We start from the raw sequence: 12,805 nt of genomic DNA on the forward strand, positions 1-12,805 counted from the left end.
ATAAGATTGTATTTCACACACGCGTGTTGTACTCTTTATATCCCTTAGAGTATGACTCTATAAGATTGTATTTCACACACGTGTGTTGTACTCTTTATATCCCTTAGAGTACGACTCTATAAGATTGTATTTCACACACGCGTGTTGCACTCTTTATATCCCTTAGAGTACGACTCTATAAGATTGTATTTCACACACGCGTGTTGCACTCTTTATATCCCCTAGAGTATGACTCTATAAGATTGTATTTCACACACGCGTGTTGCACTCTTTATATCGCTTAGAGTACGACTCTATAAGATTGTATTTCACACACGTGTGTTGTACTCTTTATATTCCCTTGAGTACGACTCTATAAGATTGTATTTCACACACGCGTGTTGTACACTTTATATCCCCTAGAGTATGACTCTATAAGATTGTATTTCACACACGCGTGTTGTACACTTTATATCCCTTAGAGTACGACTCTATAAGATTGTATTTCACACACGCGTGTTGTACACTTTATATCCCTTAGAGTACGACTCTATAAGATTGTATTTCACACACGCGTGTTGCACTCTTTATATCCCTTAGAGTACGACTCTATAAGATTGTATTTCACACACGCGTGTTGTACTCTTTATATCCCCTTGAGTACGACTCTATAAGATTGTATTTCACACACGCGTGTTGTACACTTTATATCCCTTAGAGTTCGACTCTATAAGATTGTATTTCACACACGCGTGTTGTACACTTTATATCCCTTAGAGTACGACTCTATAAGATTGTATTTCACACACGCGTGTTGTACTCTTTATATCCCTTAGAGTACGACTCTATAAGATTGTATTTCACACACGCGTGTTGCACTCTTTATATCCCTTAGAGTACGACTCTATAAGATTGTATTTCACACACGCGTGTTGTACTCTTTATATCCCTTAGAGTACGACTCTATAAGATTGTATTTCCCAAACGCGTGTTGCACTCTTTATATCGCTTAGAGTACGACTCTATAAGATTGTATTTCACACACGTGTGTTGTACTCTTTATATCCCCTTGAGTACGACTCTATAAGATTGTATTTCACACACGCGTGTTGTACTCTTTATATCCTTTAGAGTACGACTCTATAAGATTGTATTTCACACACGTGTGTTGCACTCTTTATATCCCCTAGAGTACGACTCTATAAGATTGTATTTCACACACGCGTGTTGTACTCTTTATATCCCTTAGAGTACGACTCTATAAGATTGTATTTCACACACGTGTGTTGTACTCTTTATATCCCTTAGAGTACGACTCTATAAGATTGTATTTCACACACGCGTGTTGCACTCTTTATATCCCTTAGAGTACGACTCTATAAGATTGTATTTCACACACGCGTGTTGCACTCTTTATATCCCCTAGAGTATGACTCTATAAGATTGTATTTCACACACGCGTGTTGCACTCTTTATATCGCTTAGAGTACGACTCTATAAGATTGTATTTCACACACGTGTGTTGTACTCTTTATATTCCCTTGAGTACGACTCTATAAGATTGTATTTCACACACGCGTGTTGTACACTTTATATCCCCTAGAGTATGACTCTATAAGATTGTATTTCACACACGCGTGTTGTACACTTTATATCCCTTAGAGTACGACTCTATAAGATTGTATTTCACACACGCGTGTTGTACACTTTATATCCCTTAGAGTACGACTCTATAAGATTGTATTTCACACACGCGTGTTGCACTCTTTATATCCCTTAGAGTACGACTCTATAAGATTGTATTTCACACACGCGTGTTGTACTCTTTATATCCCCTAGAGTATGACTCTATAAGATTGTATTTCACACACGCGTGTTGTACTCTTTATATCCCCTAGAGTATGACTCTATAAGATTGTATTTCACACACGCGTGTTGTACTCTTTATATCCCTTAGAGTACGACTCTATAAGATTGTATTTCACACACGCGTGTTTTACTCTTTATATCCCTTAGAGTATGACTCTATAAGATTGTATTTCACACACGTGTGTTGTACTCTTTATATCCCTTAGAGTACGACTCTATAAGATTGTATTTCACACACGCGTTCTGCACTCTTTATATCCCTTAGAGTACGACTCTATAAGATTGTATTTCACACACGCGTGTTGCACTCTTTATATCCCTTAGAGTACGACTCTATAAGATTGTATTTCACACACGCGTGTTGCACTCTTTATATCCCCTAGAGTATGACTCTATAAGATTGTATTTCACACACGTGTGTTGCACTCTTTATATCCCCTAGAGTATGACTCTATAAGATTGTATTTCACAAACGCGTGTTGCACTCTTTATATCGCTTAGAGTACGACTCTATAAGATTGTATTTCACACACGTGTGTTGTACTCTTTATATCCCCTTGAGTACGACTCTATAAGATTGTATTTCACACACGCGTGTTGTACACTTTATATCCCCTAGAGTACGACTCTATAAGATTGTATTTCACACACGCGTGTTGTACACTTTATATCCCTTAGAGTACGACTCTATAAGATTGTATTTCACACACGCGTGTTGTACTCTTTATATCCCTTAGAGTATGACTCTATAAGATTGTATTTCACACACGCGTGTTGTACACTTTATATCCCTTAGAGTACGACTCTATAAGATTGTATTTCACACACGCGTGTTGCACTCTTTATATCCCTTAGAGTACGATTCTATAAGATTGTATTTCACACACGCGTGTTGTACTCTTTATATCCCCTAGAGTATGACTCTATAAGATTGTATTTCACACACGCGTTTTGTACTCTTTATATCCCTTAGAGTATGACTCTATAAGATTGTATTTCACACATGCGTTCTGCACTCTTTATATCCCTTAGAGTACGACTCTATAAGATTGTATTTCACACACGCGTGTTGTACTCTTTATATCCCTTAAAGTACGACTCTATAAGATTGTATTTCACACACGCGTTCTGTACTCTTTATATCCCTTAGAGTACGACTCTATAAGATTGTATTTCACACACGCGTGTTGTACTCTTTATATCCCTTAGAGTACGACTCTATAAGATTGTATTTCCCACACGCGTGTTGCACTCTTTATATCGCTTAGAGTACGACTCTATAAGATTGTATTTCACACACGTGTGTTGTACTCTTTATATACCCTTGAGTACGACTCTATAAGATTGTATTTCACACACGCGTGTTGTACACTTTATATCCCCTAGAGTACGACTCTATAAGATTGTATTTCACACACGCGTGTTGTACTCTTTATATCCCTTAGAGTACGACTCTATAAGATTGTATTTCACACACGTGTGTTGCACTCTTTATATCCCCTAGAGTACGACTCTATAAGATTGTATTTCACACACGCGTGTTTTACTCTTCATATCCCTTAGAGTATGACTCTATAAGATTGTATTTCACACACGTGTGTTGTACTCTTTATATCCCTTAGAGTACGACTCTATAAGATTGTATTTCACACACGCGTGTTGTACACTTTATATCCCCTAGAGTACGACTCTATACGATTGTATTTCACACATGCGTGTTGTACTCTTTATATCCCTTAGAGTATGACTCCATAAGATTGTATTTCACACACGCGTGTTGTACACTTTATATCCCTTAGAGTACGACTCTATAAGATTGTATTTCACACACGCGTGTTGCACTCTTTATATCCCTTAGAGTACGATTCTATAAGATTGTATTTCACACACGCGTGTTGTACTCTTTATATCCCCTAGAGTATGACTCTATAAGAATGTATTTCACACACGCGTGTTGTACTCTTTATATCCCTTAGAGTATGACTCTATAAGATTGTATTTCACACACGCGTTCTGCACTCTTTATATCCCTTAGAGTACGACTCTATAAGATTGTATTTCACACACGCGTGTTGTACTCTTTATATCCCTTAGAGTACGACTCTATAAGATTGTATTTCACACACGCGTTCTGTACTCTTTATATCCCTTAGAGTACGACTCTATAAGATTGTATTTCACACACGCGTGTTGTACTCTTTATATCCCTTAGAGTACGACTCTATAAGATTGTATTTCCCAAACGCGTGTTGCACTCTTTATATCGCTTAGAGTACGACTCTATAAGATTGTATTTCACACACGTGTGTTGTACTCTTTATATCCCCTTGAGTACGACTCTATAAGATTGTATTTCACACACGCGTGTTGTACTCTTTATATCCTTTAGAGTACGACTCTATAAGATTGTATTTCACACACGTGTGTTGCACTCTTTATATCCCCTAGAGTACGACTCTATAAGATTGTATTTCACACACGCGTGTTGTACTCTTTATATCCCTTAGAGTATGACTCTATAAGATTGTATTTCACACACGTGTGTTGTACTCTTTATATCCCTTAGAGTACGACTCTATAAGATTGTATTTCACACACGCGTGTTGCACTCTTTATATCCCTTAGAGTACGACTCTATAAGATTGTATTTCACACACGCGTGTTGCACTCTTTATATCCCCTAGAGTATGACTCTATAAGATTGTATTTCACACACGCGTGTTGCACTCTTTATATCGCTTAGAGTACGACTCTATAAGATTGTATTTCACACACGTGTGTTGTACTCTTTATATTCCCTTGAGTACGACTCTATAAGATTGTATTTCACACACGCGTGTTGTACACTTTATATCCCCTAGAGTATGACTCTATAAGATTGTATTTCACACACGCGTGTTGTACACTTTATATCCCTTAGAGTACGACTCTATAAGATTGTATTTCACACACGCGTGTTGTACACTTTATATCCCTTAGAGTACGACTCTATAAGATTGTATTTCACACACGCGTGTTGCACTCTTTATATCCCTTAGAGTACGACTCTATAAGATTGTATTTCACACACGCGTGTTGTACTCTTTATATCCCCTTGAGTACGACTCTATAAGATTGTATTTCACACACGCGTGTTGTACACTTTATATCCCTTAGAGTTCGACTCTATAAGATTGTATTTCACACACGCGTGTTGTACACTTTATATCCCTTAGAGTACGACTCTATAAGATTGTATTTCACACACGCGTGTTGTACTCTTTATATCCCTTAGAGTACGACTCTATAAGATTGTATTTCACACACGCGTGTTGCACTCTTTATATCCCTTAGAGTACGACTCTATAAGATTGTATTTCACACACGCGTGTTGTACTCTTTATATCCCTTAGAGTACGACTCTATAAGATTGTATTTCCCAAACGCGTGTTGCACTCTTTATATCGCTTAGAGTACGACTCTATAAGATTGTATTTCACACACGTGTGTTGTACTCTTTATATCCCCTTGAGTACGACTCTATAAGATTGTATTTCACACACGCGTGTTGTACTCTTTATATCCTTTAGAGTACGACTCTATAAGATTGTATTTCACACACGTGTGTTGCACTCTTTATATCCCCTAGAGTACGACTCTATAAGATTGTATTTCACACACGCGTGTTGTACTCTTTATATCCCTTAGAGTACGACTCTATAAGATTGTATTTCACACACGTGTGTTGTACTCTTTATATCCCTTAGAGTACGACTCTATAAGATTGTATTTCACACACGCGTGTTGCACTCTTTATATCCCTTAGAGTACGACTCTATAAGATTGTATTTCACACACGCGTGTTGCACTCTTTATATCCCCTAGAGTATGACTCTATAAGATTGTATTTCACACACGCGTGTTGCACTCTTTATATCGCTTAGAGTACGACTCTATAAGATTGTATTTCACACACGTGTGTTGTACTCTTTATATTCCCTTGAGTACGACTCTATAAGATTGTATTTCACACACGCGTGTTGTACACTTTATATCCCCTAGAGTATGACTCTATAAGATTGTATTTCACACACGCGTGTTGTACACTTTATATCCCTTAGAGTACGACTCTATAAGATTGTATTTCACACACGCGTGTTGTACACTTTATATCCCTTAGAGTACGACTCTATAAGATTGTATTTCACACACGCGTGTTGCACTCTTTATATCCCTTAGAGTACGACTCTATAAGATTGTATTTCACACACGCGTGTTGTACTCTTTATATCCCCTAGAGTATGACTCTATAAGATTGTATTTCACACACGCGTGTTGTACTCTTTATATCCCCTAGAGTATGACTCTATAAGATTGTATTTCACACACGCGTGTTGTACTCTTTATATCCCTTAGAGTACGACTCTATAAGATTGTATTTCACACACGCGTGTTTTACTCTTTATATCCCTTAGAGTATGACTCTATAAGATTGTATTTCACACACGTGTGTTGTACTCTTTATATCCCTTAGAGTACGACTCTATAAGATTGTATTTCACACACGCGTTCTGCACTCTTTATATCCCTTAGAGTACGACTCTATAAGATTGTATTTCACACACGCGTGTTGCACTCTTTATATCCCTTAGAGTACGACTCTATAAGATTGTATTTCACACACGCGTGTTGCACTCTTTATATCCCCTAGAGTATGACTCTATAAGATTGTATTTCACACACGTGTGTTGCACTCTTTATATCCCCTAGAGTATGACTCTATAAGATTGTATTTCACAAACGCGTGTTGCACTCTTTATATCGCTTAGAGTACGACTCTATAAGATTGTATTTCACACACGTGTGTTGTACTCTTTATATCCCCTTGAGTACGACTCTATAAGATTGTATTTCACACACGCGTGTTGTACACTTTATATCCCTTAGAGTACGACTCTATAAGATTGTATTTCACACACGCGTGTTGCACTCTTTATATCCCTTAGAGTACGATTCTATAAGATTGTATTTCACACACGCGTGTTGTACTCTTTATATCCCCTAGAGTATGACTCTATAAGATTGTATTTCACACACGCGTTTTGTACTCTTTATATCCCTTAGAGTATGACTCTATAAGATTGTATTTCACACATGCGTTCTGCACTCTTTATATCCCTTAGAGTACGACTCTATAAGATTGTATTTCACACACGCGTGTTGTACTCTTTATATCCCTTAAAGTACGACTCTATAAGATTGTATTTCACACACGCGTTCTGTACTCTTTATATCCCTTAGAGTACGACTCTATAAGATTGTATTTCACACACGCGTGTTGTACTCTTTATATCCCTTAGAGTACGACTCTATAAGATTGTATTTCCCACACGCGTGTTGCACTCTTTATATCGCTTAGAGTACGACTCTATAAGATTGTATTTCACACACGTGTGTTGTACTCTTTATATACCCTTGAGTACGACTCTATAAGATTGTATTTCACACACGCGTGTTGTACACTTTATATCCCCTAGAGTACGACTCTATAAGATTGTATTTCACACACGCGTGTTGTACTCTTTATATCCCTTAGAGTACGACTCTATAAGATTGTATTTCACACACGTGTGTTGCACTCTTTATATCCCCTAGAGTACGACTCTATAAGATTGTATTTCACACACGCGTGTTTTACTCTTCATATCCCTTAGAGTATGACTCTATAAGATTGTATTTCACACACGTGTGTTGTACTCTTTATATCCCTTAGAGTACGACTCTATAAGATTGTATTTCACAAACGCGTTCTGCACTCTTTATATCCCTTAGAGTACGACTCTATAAGATTGTATTTCACACACGCGTGTTGCACTCTTTATATCCCTTAGAGTACGACTCTATAAGATTGTATTTCACACACGCGTGTTGCACTCTTTATATCCCCTAGAGTATGACTCTATAAGATTGTATTTCACACACGCGTGTTGCACTCTTTATATCGCTTAGAGTACGACTCTATAAGATTGTATTTCACACACGTGTGTTGTACTCTTTATATTCCCTTGAGTACGACTCTATAAGATTGTATTTCACACACGCGTGTTGTACACTTTATATCCCCTAGAGTACGACTCTATAAGATTGTATTTCACACACGCGTGTTGTACACTTTATATCCCTTAGAGTACGACTCTATAAGATTGTATTTCACACACGCGTGTTGTACACTTTATATCCCTTAGAGTACGACTCTATAAGATTGTATTTCACACACGCGTGTTGCACTCTTTATATCCCTTAGAGTACGACTCTATAAGATTGTATTTCACACACGCGTGTTGTACTCTTTATATCCCCTAGAGTATGACTCTATAAGATTGTATTTCACACACGCGTGTTGTACTCTTTATATCCCCTAGAGTATGACTCTATAAGATTGTATTTCACACACGCGTGTTGTACTCTTTATATCCCTTAGAGTACGACTCTATAAGATTGTATTTCACACACGCGTGTTTTACTCTTTATATCCCTTAGAGTATGACTCTATAAGATTGTATTTCACACACGTGTGTTGTACTCTTTATATCCCTTAGAGTACGACTCTATAAGATTGTATTTCACACACGCGTGTTGTACTCTTTATATCCCTTAGAGTACGACTCTATAAGATTGTATTTCACACACGCGTGTTGCACTCTTTATATCCCTTAGAGTACGACTCTATAAGATTGTATTTCACACACGCGTGTTGTACTCTTTATATCCCTTAGAGTACGACTCTATAAGATTGTATTTCACACACGCGTTCTGTACTCTTTATATCCCTTAGAGTACGACTCTATAAGATTGTATTTCACACACGCGTGTTGTACTCTTTATATCCCTTAGAGTACGACTCTATAAGATTGTATTTCCCAAACGCGTGTTGCACTCTTTATATCGCTTAGAGTACGACTCTATAAGATTGTATTTCACACACGTGTGTTGTACTCTTTATATCCCCTTGAGTACGACTCTATAAGATTGTATTTCACACACGCGTGTTGTACTCTTTATATCCTTTAGAGTACGACTCTATAAGATTGTATTTCACACACGTGTGTTGCACTCTTTATATCCCCTAGAGTACGACTCTATAAGATTGTATTTCACACACGCGTGTTGTACTCTTTATATCCCTTAGAGTATGACTCTATAAGATTGTATTTCACACACGTGTGTTGTACTCTTTATATCCCTTAGAGTACGACTCTATAAGATTGTATTTCACACACGCGTGTTGCACTCTTTATATCCCTTAGAGTACGACTCTATAAGATTGTATTTCACACACGCGTGTTGCACTCTTTATATCCCCTAGAGTATGACTCTATAAGATTGTATTTCACACACGCGTGTTGCACTCTTTATATCGCTTAGAGTACGACTCTATAAGATTGTATTTCACACACGTGTGTTGTACTCTTTATATTCCCTTGAGTACGACTCTATAAGATTGTATTTCACACACGCGTGTTGTACACTTTATATCCCCTAGAGTATGACTCTATAAGATTGTATTTCACACACGCGTGTTGTACACTTTATATCCCTTAGAGTACGACTCTATAAGATTGTATTTCACACACGCGTGTTGTACACTTTATATCCCTTAGAGTACGACTCTATAAGATTGTATTTCACACACGCGTGTTGCACTCTTTATATCCCTTAGAGTACGACTCTATAAGATTGTATTTCACACACGTGTGTTGTACTCTTTATATCCCTTAGAGTATGACTCTATAAGATTGTATTTCCCACACGCGTGTAGCACTCTTTATATCGCTTAGAGTACGACTCTATAAGATTGTATTTCACACACGTGTGTTGTACTCTTTATATCCTCTTGAGTACGACTCTATAAGATTGTATTTCACACACGCGTGTTGTACACTTTATATCCCCTAGAGTACGACTCTATAAGATTGTATTTCACACACGCGTGTTGTACTCTTTATATCCCTTAGAGTACGACTCTATAAGATTGTATTTCACACACGTGTGTTGCACTCTTTATATCCCCTAGAGTACGACTCTATAAGATTGTATTTCATACACGCGTGTTGTACTCTTTATATCTCTTAGAGTACGACTCTATAAGATTGTATTTCACACACGCGTTCTGCACTCTTTATATCCCTTAGAGTACGACTCTATAAGATTGTATTTCACACACGCGTGTTGCACTCTTTATATCCCTTAGAGTACGACTCTATAAGATTGTATTTCACACACGCGTGTTGCACTCTTTATATCCCCTAGAGTATGACTCTATAAGATTGTATTTCACACACGCGTGTTGCACTCTTTATATCGCTTAGAAAACGACTCTATAAGATTGTATTTCACACACGTGTGTTGTACTCTTTATATTCCCTTGAGTACGACTCTATAAGATTGTATTTCACACACGCGTGTTGTACACTTTATATCCCCTAGAGTACGACTCTATAAGATTGTATTTCACACACGCGTGTTGTACACTTTATATCCCTTAGAGTACGACTCTATAAGATTGTATTTCACACACGCGTGTTGTACACTTTATATCCCTTAGAGTACGACTCTATAAGATTGTATTTCACACACGCGTGTTGCACTCTTTATATCCCTTAGAGTACGACTCTATAAGATTGTATTTCACACACGCGTGTTGTACTCTTTATATCCCCTAGAGTATGACTCTATAAGATTGTATTTCACACACGCGTGTTGTACTCTTTATATCCCCTAGAGTATTACTCTATAAGATTGTATTTCACACACGCGTGTTGTACTCTTTATATCCCTTAGAGTACGACTCTATAAGATTGTATTTCACACACGCGTGTTGCACTCTTTATATCCATTAGAGTACGACTCTATAAGATTGTATTTCACACACGCGTTCTGCACTCTTTATATCCCTTAGAGTACGACTCTATAAGATTGTATTTCACACACGTGTGTTGTACACTTTATATCCCTTAGAGTACGACTCTATAAGATTGTTTTTCACACACGCGTGTTGTACACTTTATATCCCCTAGAGTATGACTCTATAAGATTGTATTTCACACACGCGTGTTGCACTCTTTATATCCCTTAGAGTATGACTCTATAAGATTGTATTTCACACACGCGTGTTGTACTCTTTATATCCCTTAGAGTATGACTCTATAAGATTGTATTTCATACACGCGTTCTGCACTCTTTATATCCCTTAGAGTACGACTCTATAAGATTGTATTTCACACACGCGTGTTGTACTCTTTATATCCCTTAGAGTACGACTCTATAAGATTGTATTTCACACACGCGTTCTGTACTCTTTATATCCCTTAGAGTACGACTCTATAAGATTGTATTTCACACACGCGTGTTGCACTCTTTATATCTCTTAGAGTATGACTCTATAAGATTGTATTTCACACACGCGTGTTGTACTCTTTATATCCCTTAGAGTACGACTCTATAAGATTGTATTTCACACTCGCGTGTTGCACTCTTTATATCGCTAAGAGTACGACTCTATAAGATTGTATTTCACACACATGTGTTGTACTCTTTATATCCCCTTGAGTACGACTCTATAAGATTGTATTTCACACACGCGTGTTGTACACTTTATATCCCTTAGAGTTCGACTCTATAAGATTGTATTTCACACACGCGTGTTGTACACTTTATATCCCTTAGAGTACGACTCTATAAGATTGTATTTCACACACGCGTGTTGTACACTTTATATCCCTTAGAGTACGACTCTATAAGATTGTATTTCACACACGCGTGTTGCACTCTTTATATCCCTTAGAGTACGACTCTATAAGATTGTATTTCACACACGCGTGTTGTACTCTTTATATCCCCTAGAGTATGACTCTATAAGATTGTATTTCACACACGCGTGTTGTACTCTTTATATCCCCTAGAGTATGACTCTATAAGATTGTATTTCACACACGCGTGTTGTACTCTTTATATCCCTTAGAGTACGACTCTATAAGATTGTATTTCACACACGCGTGTTGTACTCTTTATATCCCTTAGAGTACGACTCTATAAGATTGTATTTCACACACGCGTGTTGCACTCTTTATATCCCTTAGAGTACGACTCTATAAGATTGTATTTCACACACGCGTTCTGCACTCTTTATATCCCTTAGAGTACGACTCTATAAGATTGTATTTCACACACCTGTGTTGTACACTTTATATCCCCTTGAGTAAGACTCTATAAGATTGTATTTCACACACGCGTGTTGTACACTTTATATCCCCTAGAGTATGACTCTATAAGATTGTATTTCACACACGCGTGTTGCACTCTTTATATCCATTAGAGTACGACTCTATAAGATTGTATTTCACACACGCGTTCTGCACTCTTTATATCCCTTAGAGTACGACGCTATAAGATTGTATTTCTCACACGTGTGTTGTACACTTTATATCCCTTAGAGTACGACTCTATAAGATTGTATTTCACACACGCGTGTTGTACACTTTATATCCCCTAGAGTACGACTCTATAAGATTGTATTTCACACACGCGTGTTGTACTCTTTATATCCCTTAGAGTACGACTCTATAAGATTGTATTTCACACACGCGTGTTGTACTCTTTATATCCCCTAGAGTACGACTCTATAAGATTGTATTTCACACACGCGTGTTGCACTCTTTATATCCCTTAGAGTACGACTCTATAAGATTGTATTTCACACACGCGTGTTGTACTCTTTATATCCCCTAGAGTACGACTCTATAAGATTGTATTTCACACACGTGTGTTGTACTCTTTATATCCCCTTGAGTACGACTCTATAAGATTGTATTTCACACACGTGTGTTGTACTCTTTATATCCCCTTGAGTACGACTTTATAAGATTGTATTTCACACACGTGTGTTGTACTCTTTATATCCCTTAGAGTACGACTCTAT

This window comes from Biomphalaria glabrata, chromosome 2, assembly GCF_947242115.1.
Source record: "Biomphalaria glabrata chromosome 2, xgBioGlab47.1, whole genome shotgun sequence".
NCBI lineage: Eukaryota > Metazoa > Mollusca > Gastropoda > Planorbidae > Biomphalaria > Biomphalaria glabrata.